Source organism: Bubalus bubalis, chromosome 2, assembly GCF_019923935.1.
Source record: "Bubalus bubalis isolate 160015118507 breed Murrah chromosome 2, NDDB_SH_1, whole genome shotgun sequence".
Lineage (NCBI taxonomy): Eukaryota > Metazoa > Chordata > Mammalia > Artiodactyla > Bovidae > Bubalus > Bubalus bubalis.
Genome location: NC_059158.1, coordinates 75,930,280 through 75,950,710, shown reverse-complemented (window position 1 = coordinate 75,950,710; position 20,431 = coordinate 75,930,280). Strand labels below are relative to the sequence as shown.

Sequence of the window (20,431 nt, the reverse complement as noted above, 5' to 3'; positions counted from 1 at the left end):
TAAAAATAAAAGATGAATGAATATAACATAACAGAAACAGACCCACAGATACAGAGAACAAACCAGTGGTTACAAGTGAAGAGGTGTGAGACAAAGGTAGGGGATTAAGAAGTTCAAGCTACTAGGTATAAAATAGGATACAAGGATATAATGTACAGCACAGGGAATATAGCCAATATTTTACAGTAACTTTCTATCAAGTGTATAGAAATAAAAATAAAATATTGAATCACTGTGTTCTAAACATGAAGCTAAAATAGTATTGTATGTTAAATATAATTCAGGAAAAGAAAAACAAAAAAACACATATTCACAAAGATATTTATTTGAGTCTTTTTTTCAGTATTGTTTGTAATAGTGCATCACTGGGAAAGCCCTAAGTGTCCAGCAGTGGAGGATTGGTTAACTAAATTAAAATTATCCATAACTTGAAATACTGTGGAGCAGTTTCAGAAGCTAAAGATCTGTATGTAGTGATATAGAAGGGTCTTCAGGCCATATTGTTAATTTAAAAACAGGGAGCTGCAGGACAGTGTGTGCTGATGTGATTCCATGTACTTTAAAAATGAGCCTGAAGTCATGGATTGGTATGGATACTTAGATATGTAAGCAAATGCACAAAGTTCTGGAATGATATATACTAGACTATTAACAGTGGAGCTGACCAGAGGGGTTGGGGTGAGGAGGTAAAGTGATACTATTACTTTTTACTCTGCATACTTCTGATCATTTGATTTTTTAAATAATGAGAATGTATTATTTGTATAACTCATCAAACATACTTAAAAATAGGGAGATTGCAACTAAGTTTTCTGGGAAAAGTACACTGAATTGCTTCCCAAAGAGGCTATTCAGGAAACCAAAGGTGGGTGTAATGGAAGTTTTTCCCTTTTTATTTTGGTAGTGGTTGGTTTATTTATATAATGAAGTGAGAGAGGTTTTTTTTTTCCATATACTTTTTTGGAAAACATACCTGCATAGCCTACAGATGGGGGAAGGGCATTATACACAGCTGGTCAAGGCAGCTACATACCAGTATATTGAAAAGAGTGTGCAAATCTCATATTCCCTTACTGACCAGAACCAGAGACTCCCATCATTAAAGATGGGAAACCTAAGGGTTACTCACGCTGTACTGTCTACCTCCCTGCCTGCCGCCCCCAGAGCTTTGCTGGACTTAGGGCTCAGGGAAGCTTAGGGAGGCTCAGGGGTCAGGGCTATTGTTAGTTTCAATAGTGCTCACACTCTTTAAAAAGTACAGGTCTAGGCTGCTAACTACAGGCATAAAACTGCATCTTCCTTGACACCAGAGTTGCCTTCCATAAGTGCACATTGTGCAGTAATTTACTGTTTATAAGTCTGTCTTCCTCCTCCCCCATTAGCTTCTTTGGTGCAGGAGTTGTGTTTGTTCATCTTTGTGTCCTCAGCACCCTGTACAGTATCTTGACACACAGCTGATGCTCAAGAAATGTTGGTGGAATGAATGATGGAAAGCCTGAATTCCAAATGACTAACTGATAAGTAAACTTTGGAAAAGTGAGGTTTCCTCTGGTTGGCTGTATGAGGCCAACAGTTAGAAACCGGCACAGTGGACTCTTAGCCAAATGGCCCCTTGGCTCCACGTGTTGACTTTGAACTGAACAGCCTATGTTCGAATCCTGAAACCACCCCTAACAAGATGGTGACTTGGGCAAGTTTCTTAAACTCCCATGTCTCAGTTTTCTCATCGGTGAAATCAAGAGACCAAAACAATCTACCTTGTGCTCTGGTTGTTAGGATTCAGTGAGACAATTAATGCAGAACTTCAACAGCAAAGCCTGGGCACACAGACAGATTCATGCATTGTTCATCTGTAGCCATTGATATTGTCCAGAACCTTTGAGACATGAGTCATTCTAGTTGGTCACATTGTCCAAATACCCCTTCTAAACACTCAGGTATTTCTTATGTTACTAATTTTTAAATATATATTTTAAAAGTGGATTCTATTTCCCAAAACACAGTGATGAGCATCTTGATGTTTACCTGGAGAGCGTGATCCTCAGCAGGCATTATTGTCCAGTGTGGAGCACAGAAGTACTGGCAGCTTGTGGACGGGCATGTGGGTGTCATGGCTCCCAGCGGCTCTGCTCTTTGCTTCTGCTTCCTAAAGGGTCAGCTGTCAATTCTTACTACTCGCAATGGCCCACTTTTAGCCTTTTCTCTCACCTTTATAATTTTCTTCTCTAATGTGATGTGTTCTTGGGAATCAGACAACCAAGCATGTTTTAATTGTATAAGAGCAACTCGATGAGGCTTATTGAGCTCTTTAATGACTAAATCGAGTGACTTTTGTAACTTCTGTTATCTGGTTATCTCCTATTTGACATCAATAATCAGTAGATTTAAGACAGATGAAGTCCTTGCCATCCATGAAAACATTTCATTCTCTAGCCTATTCTACAGTTTTAGCTGGAAAGCAGCATAATGCCCTTGCACTGGGCTAGAGCTTGCAGCACTTCTCCAAACAGAAGGAAGCAGCCTGTGCTGCTGGGTTCATGCCCTGAACCAGCCACTCAGTTTCTCCTTTTCTAACAAGGAGCGAGCGTAAGACTTGCTCTCAGTTGTCAGTGGGGTTTACATATGATACTATGTGTTAATATAAGTGAAAAGTGAAAGGGAAGTCGCTCAGTCGTGTCCGACTCTTAGCGACCCCATGGACTGCAGCCTTACCAGGCTCCTCCGTCCATGGGATTCTCCAGGCAAGAGTACTGGAGTGGGGTGCCATTGCCTTCTCCCAATATAAGTGAAAGGGCTCTGTTATTCTAAAGTGCTGAAATTTTATAGCTAGCATTGCTATTACTCCAGCACATTTGCAGTTTATTTTTTTTAATTGTACTTCTGTGGATCTGGATTGAGAGAGAATACTGTGTGTGCCTTATCAGAGAAATTCATCAGTGGCCTCTCAATAAAGTACCTTCATTTAAAATATTTTATGAAACTTTGTGAAGCTGCTGTCTAATGGATCACGGAAAACGGTGGGCAAAAGGTAATGAAAATAGCCACCCTGTGGTGGTCAATGAACTGAGAAGAGGGGGAGAGATTCCTTATTCCAGTAGATTTTGCTGATAAGCTCTTTGGTATATACAGATGGGAAAGTGTTAAAAATATGTTTGTGGTGTGTTCATGGGTTTCAATAAGGGGCTGTTGATAATTAAGTAGATCTAGTATTTTTCTTCTAAATGTATATTAAATTTCTCAAATTAGATTTATTAGATTGATTTCTGCCATGGTGTGCACAGTGTGAAATGCTTAGAGAATATTTAGCTAATATTCTTTTTTCCTCTATTTCGGACTTGTTTTAGCTGACACTTTTCTCCTCTCTCTCATATTTACTTCTTAATCTCTTTCAACCTTTATGGGTATCCACCTGAAATGAATTCCTCTTTGCATTCCTGTGTCCTCTGCATGTGTGCTAAGTCACTTCAGTCATGTCCAATGCTTTTCAACCTTATGACCTGTATCCTGCCAGGCTCCTCTGTCCACGGCATTCTCCAGGCCAGAATACTGAAGTGGGTTGCCATGCCCTCCTCCAGGGGATCTTCCCGACCCAGGGATTGAACCTGCATCTCTTATGTCTCCTGAGTTGGCAGGTGTGTTCTTTACCACAGGTGCCACCTGGGAAGCCCCCTGTGTCCTCTGGGGCTAGCTAGCTAAACCCGTGGATGCCTTGAGTGTAGACCCAGTTTTGCCTTCTTTATATAGTTAATGAGTCTGGCTCAGGGCCTCTTTAACTGCTGTTTAATGGCGTGCAGGACTTTGGGAGTGATTCTAAGGCTAAAATTCATGTATCTGAAAGACAAGGTTTAATTTCAACCACAAGGAAATTAATAAGTGCACTGCAAGAAGTTGCCAGAGGAGGAGGAAGTAGGAGGCCACGTGATGTGAGGGAAGAATCTAGAATCTCAAGGTCTGCGCTTATATCTTCATCCTCTGGTTTATAACCATGTGAGTCACTTAACAATGTGCAGGTCCCTTCTTCTCTGAGATGCATTTTTCATCGGCAAAAATAAGGATATCTGTGCTGTTAATAACTGTATTGTAAGGTTGAGTAAAGTTTAAATGAGGTAACATGTGAAGGTGCTTTACAGGTTATAAGGTTCTAGCAAATATTATCCTCATCATCACCACTATCACCAGCTCCATCATCGTCATGGTAACTGTTGTTAGGAGCCATAAACTAGATCCAAGAGTTCTGAAGTGCTGCCTACTTGGAGCACCAGACTGTTTTCCTGCCTTTAGTTGTTCTGTGTCAAATTGTTGTACTTACTCATATTATATCATTAAATCTTGACTTTATTAACTGCTAATTATTTGATGACTTGGAAGGATGGAGTTGGGGCAGGGTAGCAGATGACCAAGCACATGGAGGAGGCCAGTTTTAAAAGCAGTGTGTTTAATATATCTAAATAATATGTTCAATATGTATATAAAGAAGTTAACCCAATCTTAAAGATATATTTCCTCTGCCAAGAGGCCCAAAACATTCATATCAGAGATGGATGAAGACTCTTGAAAGACCAGCTCATTGGTCAAACATATAATAGAAGGAAAACAGGACTAGACATTAAGAAAAAAGTCTGCCAAGAAAACAGCAAACTTCTATAAAGCAATTATCCTTCAATTAAAAAATAAATACATTTTTTTGGGGCTGGTGCACTGGGACGACCCAGGGGGATGGAATGGGGAGGGAGGAGGGAGGAGGGTTCAGGATGGGGAACACATGTATACCTGTGGCGGATTCATTTTGATATTTGGCAAAACTAATACAGTTATGTAAAGTTTAAAAATAAAATAAAATTTAAAAAAAATAATAAATAAATAAATACATTTTTAAAAAAGAAAAAGTCTACCAGGTAAATACCTGGTGAAACTTTTAACCAAAAGATATTTGAATCCTCCTTAAGAAAAGGTGGGGTTGATTGGAAGCCTGCTCCCATTAGCAATGTCTGAATCAACTCACAGTTGGTTCTCAGGACCGTGGAAAATCTAACCCAGCTCTTACTTCAAGTGGTGTGAAATGAGATGCAAAATATGGTGTGGAAGAAGGCAGGAGTATTGAGTGCTTCCTTAATTTGTATTTAGGTTAGTAAAAAAGAACACACCATGTATGAGAGTCATTTTTGAGTCTAGAAGGGGAATGATATATATATAGTCTGTGAAATAATTGGACTCATGGAGTCAGACAGGAGCTGTGGCACCAGACCAATTTTTGTCTTCATCGATTAGGCTTCTTCTAGTAACTAAACTGCCACCACAGCAATTTTGCTTCAACAGTGACCTGTGATCACAGTGTTTAAATTCTCCTCTACCCGTGTAACTCTACCCCAGGACCAGGGAGCCAGCAGTGAGCTGCTAAAATGTATGAGGCCGTTCCTTGCTGGGATGACACTCCAACAGCAGTGTGTCCGAGTTGGAAGCCGTGAAAACGGTTTGAAATATTTTACCTTCAGATACAAGACCTTAATCTCAGGTTGACCTTGGACTGTAATTTGGATAACCAGTACTTTTATTCCCCATTTACAGTGGGGAGGTAGATTGGTTAGAAAACCTGTGTTTGCAGTCAGTAGATCGTGTTCAGATGCAGAATCCACACACCTGTCTGGGGTTCACATGGGCAATGTCAGTGCCCATCAGATACGCTTTTTCTTTAAGGAATTCACCCAAGATCACCTCTGACTTCCTCATGCCACTCTGTTGGGCAGCATTTTCTTATTCATACATTTCTTATCCATTATCTAACTGGAGACCCAGAAGCTTTCCCCCTTACATGGAAATTCTGTGCTTGCCTTTGAGCCGTGCCCACTCTGTTCCTACCAACAGAAGCATCTTTAGGAAATGTGGGGGGATTGGTATTCAGCTAGTCCACACCTGTGTGTGTTTTTAAGGTCAAGGTCCGTTTTAAACAGTCAGAGCCTTTGCTCTTCAGTTGTTAAATATTCTGAACGTGGCCCCTGCGTCATGAAGGTAAAATATATATGAAACACATTTCGGTTTAGCATCCTTCAGTCTTTGATAGAAAGGGAGAGATTTATTTAAGAAATGTTGACAGAATTTGAAAATCATTTGTATTTTTCTTACCTACTCTGATGAAACGGAAAACTTACTTGTAGCAAAGGTAATTGACAGCTCACTCCATATACCCTTGGCCCATTTCTGAACTCATCTGCAGCTGCAGTGGCCTGTCTCCCCCGCTCCCTAACCCCCCCACCCTCAACCCCCACCCAGACTGTTGAATCTTCACAGCTGAGGAGCCAGCTCAAAAGTGTCAGGGATCTCATGCTCCCAGGGGCAAGTACCGGTGACAAACACCCCAGCTTATACAGTCCTCCATGGGACAGTGTTGACCTGTGTTCAGCTCACTTTCTCAATGGGCCCCCAGCAGTAATTCACTCACCAGTACACCCACTATTGGCTTTTCTGCCCCACCCCCGTCCCTGGCTCACTTTTCCCACTCGCAGACATGTGCTTCCTGAGATCACCTCCCAAATACATTCCTGGAAGCGAAGACCTTTCTCAGGGTCTGTTTTTGGTCGAAGCCAAACTAAGCCTGACCTAGTGATTTAGGCTCCCAGCTGGTCTCCAGGCGTGGCCTCTTGCCACCAACACCTCTGAATCTGTTAGAAATGCAGACTGTTCAAGTTCTGCCTGAGTTCCAAACCTTTGGTGGTTTCCTCTTGTCTTAGAATAGAATCCAAGATCCCTGAGAGTCTGGCTACTTTTGCATTTCAGCTGCATCTGAGATGTACCTTGTAAAGCATTTTCCAGATGTTCCCCACCCCTGACCTGGGCTTCCCTGTATCGGTCGTTCCCCACTCATCTCTGCTTCCCTGCACTGCTACTCCTCTGTCTGGGTTGTTCTTCCCTACTCCCTTTTTTGGGCTTCCCAGGTGGCGCTAGCAGTAAAGAAACTTCTGCCAATGCAGGAGACATAACAGACACGAGTTCAATCCCTGGATGGGGAGAAAAGATCTTCTGGAGGAGGAAATGGCAACCCACTCCAGTATTCTTGCCTGGAGAATCCCATGGACAGAGGAGCCTGGTGGGCTACAGTCCACAGGGTCGCAGAGAGTGGGATGCCACTAAAGTGACTTAGCATAGGTTCTCTTGTTTACGCACTCCTCCTCACTGGAGCCTTCTTGGACCTGTCCATCTAACCTGCGTGTCTAGAGAACCCTGTGCCTTTCAATGTAGGGCTTTGCATATTTGCAACAATGTAACATGTTTTCAATGACGCCTCTTTTTCTAAAGGAGGGATGTGTAAACAGTTACAGCTTTATTGGAACAGCCACACCCACTTGTTTGCCTGTTATCTGTGGCTTCTTTCCTGGTACAACCATAGAGTTAAGTGTTTGCCACAGAGACCCCAAGGCTCACAGTCTAATATATTTACTATCTCAGTTCAGTTCAGTTCAGTTGCTCAGCTGTGTCCGACTCTTTGCAACCCCATGAATCGCAGCACGCCAGGCCTCCCTGTTCATCACCAACTCCCGGAGTTCACTCAGACTCATGTCCATGGAGTCAGTGATGCCATCCAGCCATCTGTCGTCCCCTTCTCTTCCTGCCCCCAATCCCTCCCAGCATCAGAGTCTTTTACAATGAGTCAACTCTTCGCATGAGGTGGCCAAAGTACTGGAGTTTCAGCTTCAGCATCATTCCTTCCAAAGAAATCCCAGGGCTGATCTCTTTCAGAATGGACTGGTTGGATCTCCTTGCAGTCCAAGGGACTCTCAAGAGTCTTCTCCAACACCACAGTTCAAAAGCATCAATTCTTTGGCCCTCAGCTTTCTTCACAGTCCAACTCTCACATCCATACATGACCACTGGAAAAACCATAGCCTTGACTAGATGGACTATCTAGACCTTTACCAAACGTTTGCTGACCTCTCTTCTAGACTGTGGACTCTGACAGCAAAGTCTCTCTTTCACTTTTGTGACCTTGGCGCCCAGCAGTCTCTGACAGAAAAAAGCCACAATAATAGATGTGTACTTTTTTTTAAAACTGTATGACTTGAAACAAAGTTTCTGCAAATGGTGCATTTCTTACTTCCTTATTATTTGCCCTTGTGAATTTGGGGGGGGAGGGGCAGTGCTTTGCCTACTAAATGAAACATTTCCTATGGAGGTATATAGTACCATTTTCCTATAACTCTTTATCAGACAGAAGTCAGATTCCTCTCCACTGTAATGGTTACTAGTTTTATAGGCAATGCTTTTACTAAAGAGGTAAAGCTGTTACTATTTTTTTGGCCAGGTGTTTCAGACCAAGTAGGACATGTGCTATGTAAGTGTTTTCCAGATGCTTACTTGGTTGAAAAGAATCCCATTTCTATATATTCTTGGGAAAGCATGTCCCAGCTAGATTTAGGGCTTCCCTCGTAGCTCAGTCAGTCGAGTCTGCCTGCAATCCAGAGGACCTGGGTTCAATTCCTGGAGTGGGAAGATCCCCTGAAGAAGGAAATGGCAACCCACACCAGTACTCTTGCGTGGAGAATCCCATGGACAGAGGAACCTGGCAGGGCTACAGTCTATGGGGTGGCAAGAGTCAGACACAACTGAGCAACCAAGCACACAACTAGATTTAATTTGAGGATGTCAAAGTATAGTGAAGTAAAGAAAGCTAATAGGTTTTATTTTGATAATATAAGATATGAAAATGTCCATATACGATGATGCTATTATTGTTTTTAGCATACAAATGTTGTCATCTCATTCTTTTACTAAAAATAAAAGTAAAAATGCTATTTCTCAAGCATCTCTGTAATGCCCATTGGAACTTCTTCAGTCTGGTTTCCAACTTGCCTTTGTATTCCTATCTCCTGTTATGCTCTATGATAGGGATTATAAAGCTATGGCCTCTGGGCCAAAGCCATGCTGCTGCCAGTTTTTATAAAGTTTTATTGGAACATAGCCATATTCATTTATTCACATATTGTTTATGGCTGATTTTGTGTTACAATGGTAGAGGAGTAATTGCAAAGGACACTGTATGGGCTGCAGAGCCTAAGATATTTTTTCTCTGTCTCTTCATGGAAAAAAAATTTTTCTGCTGATCTTTGTTCTTGAAAACTCTTATATTAACCATGGCCATCTGCTCTCATCATTTCTTCTGCTTACCAGATTTTGTCACGCCTCTGAGCCTTTGCACATGCCTTTCCCTCTACCTGGGAGACCACTCTCCTCTTTCCTGCTTAGAAAACTCATACAAGCTATTAAGCCCCACCTGGTTTTTAATCTCTTTTGTAAAGCTTCTAAATTTTCCCCCATTTTTTGTTTTTCTGAGCTCCCAGGGCACTTTGTAGAAATATTCCTTAAAGCACTTATTATTGCTATATGTATCATAATTCCTGCTGCTAAGCAGCTAAGTCGCTTCAGTTGTGTCCGACTCTGTGCGACCCCATAGACGGCAGCCCACCAGGCTCCCCCGTCCCTGGGATTCTCCAGACAAGAACACTGGAGTGGGTTGCCATTTCCTTCTCCAATGCATGAAAGTGAAAAGTGAAAGTGAAGTCACTCAGTCATGTCGGACTCTTAGCGACCCCATGGACTGCAGCCTACCAGGCTCCTCCGCCCATGGGATTTTCCAGGCAAGAGCTTCATGTTAATCTCCTACTAGAGTATGAGGTGTAGAGGATGGGATTCTGTATCTTTGTTCAGTGCATCACCCAGGTGCCTGACCCTAAGTAGTTGCTCGAGAAGTGACTGGCTAATATTGAAGTGTTGTGTGTTAAAACACATGCACAGGAAAGGTGTGGGGTTAATCAGAAACATGTTCAGCAGTTGGAAGAATTATAGACTTTTATCTGTAAAGTTGTTCGGTCGCTCAGTTTTGTCCAACTCTTTACGACTGCATGGACTACAGCACGCCAGGTTTCCCTGTCCTTCACTATCTCCTGGAGTTTGCTCAAAGTCATGTCTAGTGAGTCAGTGATGCCATCCAACCATCTCATCTTCTGTCACCCCATTCTCTTCCTGCCCTCAATCTTTCCCAGCATCAGGATTTTTTCCAGTGAGTCAGTTCTTTGCATCAGGTGGCCAAAGTATTGGAGCTTCAGCTTCAGTATCAGTCCATCCAGTGAATATTTAGGGTTGATTTCCTTTAGGATTGACTGGTTTGATCTCCTTGCAGTCCAAGGGACTCTCAAGAGTCTTCTCCAGCACCACAATTCAAAAGCATCAATTCTTTAGTAATAAGCCTTATTTATGGTCCAACTCTCACATCTGTACAACCAGGAATTACTTTGTCCCACTTTTCCCCAGTCATGCCCTTACAAATGGGCAAAAACCTGAGGCTCAAAGAGGGGATGTTTCCAAGTTAACTGAGTTCTCCCACATCTCAGTGCACTGATTCTTCAACTGGGCAGCACCACCTTACAGAGACCCTCCAGGGTAGGCTGACTAGACACCATGTGTAAATTGGAGAGTTAAATGCTTAGTAAAAATCATTAACGTTTATTTCCATGGTGAAACAAGGAGGGTGTTTGGTGAACTGGCATCCAGCAGGAGGGAGCAGAATAGAGAATTTTAATATTAGCTCCACCTTTCATTTGCACACAAATAAGTTGATTCTCTCTTCAATTTTTCCTTTTGGAAAATAAGGATAATTCTCAGTCTTTGATGCTGCCTCTATCTTATCTATAAAATGTGAATGTTGTTACAGCTATTCTGAATCCATAATGGCCTTTGCAATATCAATTTAATGATCTGACTTGTTATGATCAGCCTGATATTTTCCCCCTTTTCTACGAAAGAGTGAATTAAAAATGGAAAACAGCCTTTTTCAAGAGTTTCCCATATTTATCTGAGTGATAGTGATTTCATGTTGCTAGAGCAGCTAACTGCTAGCTGCTTCATATTCTCCAGCTGCCTGATAGGGGAAATTTGATCTGGCAAAGAGCCTAGCTGTCCATCTTCCTGGGGCTGGTAACCACTTATGGGGTAATAAGGATGAGCATTCATCCACTTCCTAGATGCCTCCTCACTGAGGGGAAGGAGAGAGGAGGAAAAGAAAGAGTCAGTGCTGATGAGCAGTTTCTGCGATTGATAGGCAATTTGGACCTAGTTTTAAATACCAGGAAAATCATATGTATCATGTCAAAAGTCTATTTGAGAACTCACAAACTAGAATTTCTCCTTTAATATTTATAAAGTTAATGGTTGTGGCACTCAATTTTTTTTTTTTTGCCTTACTACTTAGCTGGAAGAGATCATATAACACTGTCTACTTTCAAGTTAATGGGCTTTTAACATCTTTTGAGCATGTTTTATAACGAAAGAAGTCCATTTGTACTGGACTTCCATTGTTCAGGCTTTGGCAATAATACTTATGCATAGTAATAATGTCAGTAAAGAGGTCTTGTTTGCTTACAAACAGATTTCAATTGTTGAGAGACCAAATTGTGTCCTGTTGCTAGAAACATGGGCAGTATTTGGTCTCTGTTCATCCAGCTACTTTGTAATTAGGATCGCGTCCAAATAACAAGTGCCTCTTCTCCCATGGAGGTCATTTCCACTTGCAATTTCCACTGACAGAACAAGGTTTCACAAGAGGACACATCTAGACACGAGGATGAGCTTTAATCAAATGGACATGAATATACATATGTTCAGGCTAACCAGTGTATCTCTGTTTGTATCTGCCTTACTTTTAAATGTTAATCAGCAAGGAAAAATTAAAAAGTATGGATAGACATTTTGTAAGATTCAGAGCCAAGCCATTTATTTAAACTTGTAGATAATGTGTCTTCTCTTAGCAGATTTTGAGAAGGAAAACATCCTACAGTGTGCAAAACCATTTCAGTTGGACTGTGCATCTGCGCAGTTTGGGGGGAATGCCCCCCCAAGGGCACCGGATATTTTTCTTTAGCCCTAGGAGAAAAAAAGGAATGATGTCTTAGTGTTTTACAGCTGTCAAGTTAAAAAGCCACTAGGGTGAACTCCTGAGGACTGAAAGCAAGACTGGAAGATGCATCCTGGTGGCAAACAGTGACTTGAGAACCACGGGAGGAAGGAAGGTCCAGCGTGAACCGACAGTCATTTAGAGAGTTTTTATTTTGGCAGCTGGAGTTCTGACGCCAGACTCCTGGATTTATCCGAGGAAAGCTGGTGGTGACATTTGCAGTGGCTCTATTTAAGGAGAGGAAGTTTGATGACTGATAAGAGTCAAGGCTCAGAGTCAGGAATTGGAAGCCTGGCGACAGCCATTTCCACAGTGGTCCCTGGGGACCAGTGGGAGCTTTGTTGCCTCTTGTGTTTTTTTGTTTTTTTTTTTTAAGAAAAGTAGATTTTTAATCAGGCAGTACTACAGATGACTTTTAAGGCATTTTCCTCAAGGTGAAGTTAGGCTGTAGATGAGTAAATCTCATTTTGAAGGGTAATCATCAGTTATTTGGGGGAGTATTATTTTCCCACTTCTGCCAATAAGGAGGCCAGGGAAGGGGGTTTAGAATCTCACCCAGTTAGAATCTCATTCATTTAGAACTCTGTGCATTGAGACTTCCTGCTCTCAGCACGAATCAACCAGAGTACCAGTTCTCTCCTGCCTCTCTGCACCAATCCACTGGACGTGTGTGACAAGGAACACGGAGGTCTGAAATTCCTCCTGTCTTTAAACCAAGACAGGTTAATGTGGATCCATAAGAAGGGAGGGAGTGCTTTGAGAATGTTCCTGCAAATATTTTCGTGCTGGGCTTTAGCCTACGAAGGAAAGATTTTGAAATCTCACAGTTCCTATTATTTTACTCAGGACTAGATACATAATTTGTGGGGATCCAGTGCAAAGAGAAAATGCGGGGCCTTTGTTTAAAAATTAGGAATTCCAGGATGGAAGCAGCAGAGAATTAAACCAAGGACTTTTCTCAACACTGGGCCCTGTGTGACAGCGCTGGTAGGACTTCCAAGAAATCAGCCCTGATTCTCTGTCCTCTGTTACCTTCTTTACTAAGGTCTTCCATGACCTCAACAAATACTGCCCTGTGACATCTGACAGATATTAAATTTCAGGCATGTGTCCCTGGTCTTTTCTGATTTCTCTCAGTCTTGATTTATATTTTTCTCCTTTTTTTTTCCTATTTCCTCCCTTCCTCTTTTTTTCTATTTATTTATTTTTGTAAAATAGATTTTTTTTTTAGAACAGTTTTAGTAACTCTACAGCAAAATTGAACAGAAGGTGCAGAGATTTCCTGTATACCCGCTGCCCTCCCCACACGCATGAAAGTTAAAGTTAGCTGCACAGTAGTGTCTGACTCTTTGCAATTCCATGGACTGCAGCCTATCCGGCCTCTCTGTCCATGGAATTCTCCAGGCAAGAGAACTGGAGTGGGTTGCCATCTCCTTCTCCAGGGGATCTTCCTGACCTGAGGATCGAACCCAGGTTCCTGCACTGCAGGCAGATTCTTTACCAACTGAGCCACTAGGAAAGCCCCCACAGGCGTGGCTTCCCGTTATCAACATCTACACCAGAGTGTTATGTTTGTTTCAGTTGATGAAGCTTCAGGGACATATAATCACTCAGAGTCCATGGCTCAGCACACTATGGTTCTCTCTTGGTGTTGTCCATTCCATAAACTTGGACAAATGTATCAACATGTATACATTATGATAGATAAAGTATTTTGCACTGCCCCAAGCCCTGTCTGTGCTGCTGCTGCTTAGAAGACATTTTCTTTAGAAGCCAGCTTCAATTTCTGGTTTTATATCCCTTTTCCTCATCTCACTGCCATGACATCTGTTTATCTCAAAATTCTGGGCCAGTATTAAGCTAAGAGGCTCATGTTGGAAAAGTGAGACTGATTGCAAGAAACAAAAGGGCCAAATTCATTGACAGTTGTTCCGCGTGGTGGGAGCAGAAGCAGATGGGCTGCATCAGTGGAGGGTGCACGTGCGCTGGGGAGGGCTGGGTGGGTGCCTGACGTCGCCTGCACCAAATAAAGAAACAGTGTGCTCAGAGGTTCAGGTAAAAAAGAACAAAGGCACTGCAGTTGGTCTGTCCTTTTTCTAACTGGCATAGAAAATTCTGATAACGGTGCCTACAAGGAGCTTTATCAGACATACTCGCAGAAAGCTAAGCAGTATGCATTTACTGTCTTTTGTACATAGAAGGCAGCGTATAAGGTAGATGGGAATTCTTTCTAATCAATTATCAGAGCCCAAGAGAGGAAAGGGGAAGCGATCTTTTAAATGATTGAATTTAGTCCGATCAGCAAGCCCCTCCTCCTCTCTCCTTTGCTGCTACCTTCACTGCAAGGAGGTCCAACCAGTCCATTCTGAAGGAGATCAGCCCTGGGATTTCTTTGGAAGGAATGATGCTAAAGCTGAAACTCCAGTACTTTGGCCACCTCATGCGTAGAGTTGACTCATTGGAAAAGACTCTGATGCTGGGAGGGATTGAGGGCAAGAGGAGAAGGGGATGACAGAGGATGAGATGGCATCACTGACTGGATGGATGTGAGTCTGAGTGAACTCCGGGAGTTGGTGATGGACAGGGAGGCCTGGCGTGCTGCGATTCATGGGGTCGCAAAGAGTCGGACACAACTGAGCGACTGATCTGATCTGATCACTTATTTTTATAAAATAGTCATGGAGACCAATTTACAAGGTGAAAAGAAGTCACAATGAGTGATAGGAATGTTGGGCAATTCTCAGCCCTTGGCCCCGTGAATGACTGGGGATGAAAAGAAATGTGGAGCGTAAGAGTCAGGGCTGGTTGGGGTGGGGGGAGATTAGAAATCTTGGATATTACTAAGCATCAGCTGGAAGATTATCAGTTTTCCTGGGAACTCTGTCCCCAAGGCCCAGCTGGGACATCTTCATAGCCTCATTAAGCATTTTATTTTTATCAGTTAAAGTTGCTCAGTTGTGTCCGACTCTTTGCACCCCCATGGACTGTATGTAGCCCACCAGGCTCCTCTGTCCATGGAATTCTCCAGGCCAGAATACAGGAGTGGGTAGCCATCCATTCTCCAGGTGATCTTCCCAATCCAGAGATTGAACCCAGTTCTCTCACATTGCTGGAGGATTCTTTACCAGCTGAGCCACCAGATAGTTAATGAATTGTATTTTGGAATCAAGTTTTTAATTTAGCTTCATCATCCAGAAATACATGATATAAGACCCTAACTATTTACTTAGGCTGCCCTTCCCCTAGCCATGGTTAACTGTGAGCTGTGGCCCACCTTCCATGTCAGCTGCAGCTGGATGGACAGTTCCTGTGCACATCCGTGTCCCACCTCAACTATGCCCTGCCTCACCGCTCCTTTCTAAACCACAAGAGTTTGTACAACCTAACCTCTGGATAGTTTGGAAGTTTGGGGGCACAGAGTGCCTCTGGAAGTAGCCTTCAATTAATGGGGATGGGAATCTGCAGATAAATTCCCCAGACCGGTCTTTTGGAGGCAGAATTCTGAGATGCATTCTACATGGGTCCCCAGGGGGCTAACCAACCCAGTTACACAGCCTGTATTGTCTTTTCCTCCTTCCTGGTCTGTTTTCCTGCTCTTTCCTCCTGCTTCCTGGGATCACTTCCCAAATGAGCGGCATCCAAGTCCTCATTTCAGGCTCTGCTTTCAAAGGAATACAAATTAAAGAGGTGCATAGAATGAATGAGTAGGATGTGGTGTTGGCCAGGCTAGCATGCATGTATGCCAACATTCCATATGGCTTGGTTCAGCTGTGGCATTCTTTGGAGTACAACTGTGAACTGATAACTAAAAGAGAAAATTGGAAAATAAAAAATATTCTCATGATGAACATTTTCCCATGTATGGATGGCAATTCATTATAGATTCATCTATGCAATTGGTGACTCAGATGGTAAAGATCTGCCTGCGATGTAAGAGATCCCTGGAGGAAGATTCGATCCCTGGTTCAGGAAGATTCCCTGGAGAAGGGAATGGCAACCCATTCCAGTACTCTTGCCTGGAAAACCCCATGGACAAAGGAACCTGGTTGGTTACAGTCCATGGGGTCACAAAGAGTCAGACAGGACTGAGCTGACTAACACTTTACGTGATCAGCTTTACTGAGGTCCCAGCTTTTGTCAGTTACCATGCTGCAGGGTGGTGTCAGAGAAATAAGGCACTTTGCTGCTTAATGGGAATGTATGACCTCTCAGAGATGATGCTAGAAATCTGCCCAGAGTATAATAGGACCCAATGGTAATGGTTGATCATGCTTCTGTGATTAGAAGCTGTGACGGATAAATGGGTGAGACCCAGCAGGAGAGACCAAGCAAGGGCATGGCCCAGCAGGAGAAAGCCAGAGCACAGACACCAACAGCTCAGCCCTAGGGGAGAACGGCAAGGGTTTTTTTTCCTGTGGTCATGTATGGATGTGAGAGTTGGACTGTGAAGAAGGCTGAGCGCCAAAGAATTGATGCTTTGGAACTGTGGTGTTGGAGAAGACTCTTGAGAGTCCCTTGGACTGCAAGGAGATCCAACCAGTCCATTCTGAAGGAGATCAGCCCTGGGATTTCTTTAGAAGGAATGATGCTAAGGCTGAAACTCCAGTACTTTGGCCACCTCATGCGAAGAGTTGACTCATTGGAAAAGACTCTGATGCTGGGAGGGATTGGGGGCAGGAGGAGAAGGGGACGACAGAGGATGAGATGGCTGGATGGCATCACTGACTCGATGGACGTGAGTCTGAGTGAACTCCGGGAGTTGGTGATGGACGGGGAGGCCTGGTGTGCTGCAATTCATGGGGTCGCAAAGAGTTGGACACGACTGAGCAACTGATCTGATCTGATCTGATCTGATCAGAAGATGAGAGCACTTCCCTGATGCCCCTTTTAAAGACAGTGGAAGCTGGTGGGGGACTAAGAAAACATTCCTGAAACCTTGTAACAAGAGCACCTGCATTCCTGCTGCCCTCTGCATCTTACAAAGCAGACCCACAGATTGCTGCCCCAAACCATGGGAGGTGAGCACAAGACTTTTGACTCAAGATTCTAGACTCTTTTTCTTTTTAATGTTAAGACAACTTTATTTCTATTTTTTTTAATGTCTTTTTATTTAGCTAGTGTCTCAGGGCCATATTAGCCACTGTCATATTCGATATAATGCATTTCTTTGGGGCAAATCTTAACATCCTTGTCTTCTTCAGAAGAAAGTGTTCCAAGAGTGCCTCAAAGACTTGAAGAAATATGCCTCTAAAGTACCTTTATTGAAACCTGATTCCTTTCATCATGGCCAGATTCCCTGCTACCACCAGTATGGTTTTCACTTCCAAGTGCACCTCCAACCTTCACCTTCCTCATTGGCACATTGCATTCACAATGCTACAGTCCGATCCTTGAGGTCCAAAGCAGAGAAAATTTTGCTCAAATGCTTGGTAACAGTGCTGCTTATCTGTGCATCCATAGGACACATCATGGATAAGACTCATCACAATTGTCAGTTGTACATCGTTTCTAGGGTGGTCCATAGCCTTGTCCCCATAAACGACTATGCTACCTTCTTGCTGCTGCTTCCACCGTTCAGGGAACATGCTTACTGCCTGTTTGGTGTAGAGTGATCTACAGAGAACATTAGAGTCTGATGAATTCTATATATGGGTCTGTGGAGAGACCTTTTAAGTTCATTCATAACTTCCTCATGGATGAAAAATAGACACTTGACAATAGTACACCTCCAATCAGAGATTTTAGGCATTTTGCACTATGTAATATTGCTTTCCTATTAAACTGACTTCCAGATTCTTTATGTAATTGTGATATAATTGACATACAACCATATGTATACAAGTGTGCACACTCACACCACATTTTCATTATCCATTCACTCATTGATGGACGCATTGTTTCCACGACTTGGCTAATGTAAATAATGCTGCAATGAACATGGGCATGCAGGTAACTTTTTGAGTTAGAATTTTTATCTCTTTTGGATAAATACAAAAAGTAGAATTGCTGGATCATACCATAATTCTACCTTTAAATTTTTTGAGGAAACTCTGTGCTGTTTTCCATAGTGACTGCCTCAACTTAACATTCCCACCAAGAGTGGGAGTGCACAGGGGTTCCCTTTCCCCCACATCCTCAGTGATGTTGAGCACTTTTCCATGTACCTGTTGGCATCCAGATGTCTTCTTTGGAAAAATGTCCAAACCCTCTGCCCATGATTTAATTGAGTTGTTTGGTTGTTTTGTATTGAGTTGCATGAGTTCTTTATAAATTTTGGGCGTTAACTCCTTATCAGATATAGTATTTGTGGATATTTTCTCCCAGTCTGTAGGTTGCCTTTTCATTTTGCTGATTATTTCCTTTCCTGTGCAGAAGCTTTTCAGTTTGCTGTAGTACCATGTGTTGATTTTTGCTTTGCCTTTGCTTTGACTTTTGCTTTTGATATTAATTCCAAAAATTATCACCATGACCAGTGTCAAGGAGCTTACTGCTTGTATTTTCTTCTAAGAGTCCTATGGTTTCATGTCTTAATTCAAGTCTTTAATCCATTTTGAGTTAATTTTTGTGAATGGTATAAGATAGTGATATAGTTTCATTCTTTTGCATGAGGCTGCCCAATTTTCCTAACACCATTTTTCTGAGAAGATTATCCTTTCTCCATTGTATAGTCTTGGTTCCTGTGTCATAAATTAATTGACCATATACATGTGGGTTTATTTCTAGGTTCTCTGTTTTGTTCCATTGATCATTGTGTCTGTTTTTATGCCAATACCATACTGTTTAAATTACCATAGCTTTTTAATATAGTTTGAGGAAGTATGATACCTACAGCTTTGTTCTTTCACAAGATTGCTTTGGCTATTCAGAGTCTCTATGGTTTCAGATGTATTTTAGGTTTGTTCTATTTCTGTGAAAAATGACATTGGAATTTTGGTAGGGATTGCATTGAATCTGTATATTACTTAGAGTAGTATGAACATTTTAACAATATTAATTCTTCTAATCCATGAGCTTGGACTGTCTTTCCATTTATTTGTGTCTTCTTCAATTTCTTTCATTAACGTCTTGTAGTTTTCAATATACAGATCTTTCAACTCTTTGGTTAAATTTATTCCTAGGTATTTTAGCTGCAATTGTAAATATGATTGTTTTCTTAGTTTTTCTTTCTGATACTTCATTATTAGTGTATAGAAATGCCACAAATTTCTGTGTATTGATTTTGTATCCTGCAACTTTACTGAATGTGTTTATTCTAACAGTTTTTTGGTGGCATCTTTAAGGTTATCAGTTCAGTTCAGATCAGTCGCTCAGTCGTGTCTGACTCTTTGCAACCCCATGAATCGCAGCACGCCAGGCCTCCCTGTCCATCACCAACTCCCAGAGTTCACTCAAACTCACGTCCATCGAGTTGGTGATGCCATCCAGCCATCTCATCCTCTGTTGTCCCCTTCTCCTCCTGCCCCAATGCCTCCCAGCATCAGAGTCTTCTCCAATGAGTCAACTCTTCGCATGAGGTAGCCAAAGTACTGGAGTTTCAGCTTTAGCATCATTCCTTCCAAAGAACACCCAGGGCTGATCTCCTTTAGAATGGACTGGTTGGATCTCCTTGCAGTCCAAGGGACTCTCAAGAGTCTCCTCCAACACCACAGTTCAAAAGCATCAATTCTTCAGTGCTCAGCTTTCACAGTCCAACTCTCACATCCATACATGACAACTGGAAAAACCATAGCCTTGACTAGACGGACCTTTGTTGGCAAAGTAATGTCTCTGCTTTTCAATATGCTATCTAGGTTGGTCATAACTTTTTTTCTGAGGAGTAAGTGTCTTTTAATTTCATGACTGAAGTAACCATCTGCAGTGATTTTGGAGCCCAAAAATATAAAGTCTGACACTGTTTCCACTGTTTCCCCATCTATTTCCCATGAAGTGATGGGACCAGATGCCATGATCTTCGTTTTCTGAATGTTGAGCTTTAAGCCAACTTTTTCACTCTCCTCTTTCACTTTCATCAAGAGGCTTTTGAGTTCCTCTTCACTTTCTGCCATAAGGGTGGTGTCATCTGCATATCTGAGGTTATTGATATTTCTCCCAGCAATCTTGATTCCAGCTTGTGCTTCTTCCAGCCCAGCGTTTCTCATGATGTACTCTGCATATAAGTTAAATAAGCAGGGTGACAATATATAGCCTTGACGTCCTCCTTTTCCTAATTGGAACCAGTCTGTTGTTCCATGTCCAGTTCTAACTGTTGCTTCCTGACCTGCATATAGGTTTCTCAAGAGGCAGATCAGATGGTCTGGTATTCCCATCTCTTTCAGAATTTTCCACAGTTTATTGTGATCCACCCAGTCAAAGGCTTTGGCATAGTCAATAAAGCAGAAGTAGGTGTTTTTCTGGAACTCTCTCGCTTTTTCAATGATCCAGCATTATATATGTGTATAAATGTATATCATATGTAAATAATAACAGTTTTATTTCTCTTTTAGGGTATGAATG

General features: G+C 42.2%; 1 protein-coding gene across 7 annotated transcripts in view; it reads left to right on the top strand.

Annotated features, from left to right (window-relative positions):
- Positions 1-20,431, top strand: part of RAPGEF4 (Rap guanine nucleotide exchange factor 4) — a 334,349-nt gene that overhangs the window by 140,239 nt on the left and 173,679 nt on the right. The window contains exon 1 of one of the 7 annotated variants that reach the window (XM_025274795.3): positions 2,715-3,028. The exons of the other annotated variants lie outside the window; for them this stretch is intronic. The gene's annotated coding sequence lies outside the window, so the exon portion shown is untranslated. Of the gene's footprint in view, positions 1-2,714; positions 3,029-20,431 lie in introns of those variants that run through there. 7 annotated transcript variants of the gene reach the window in all.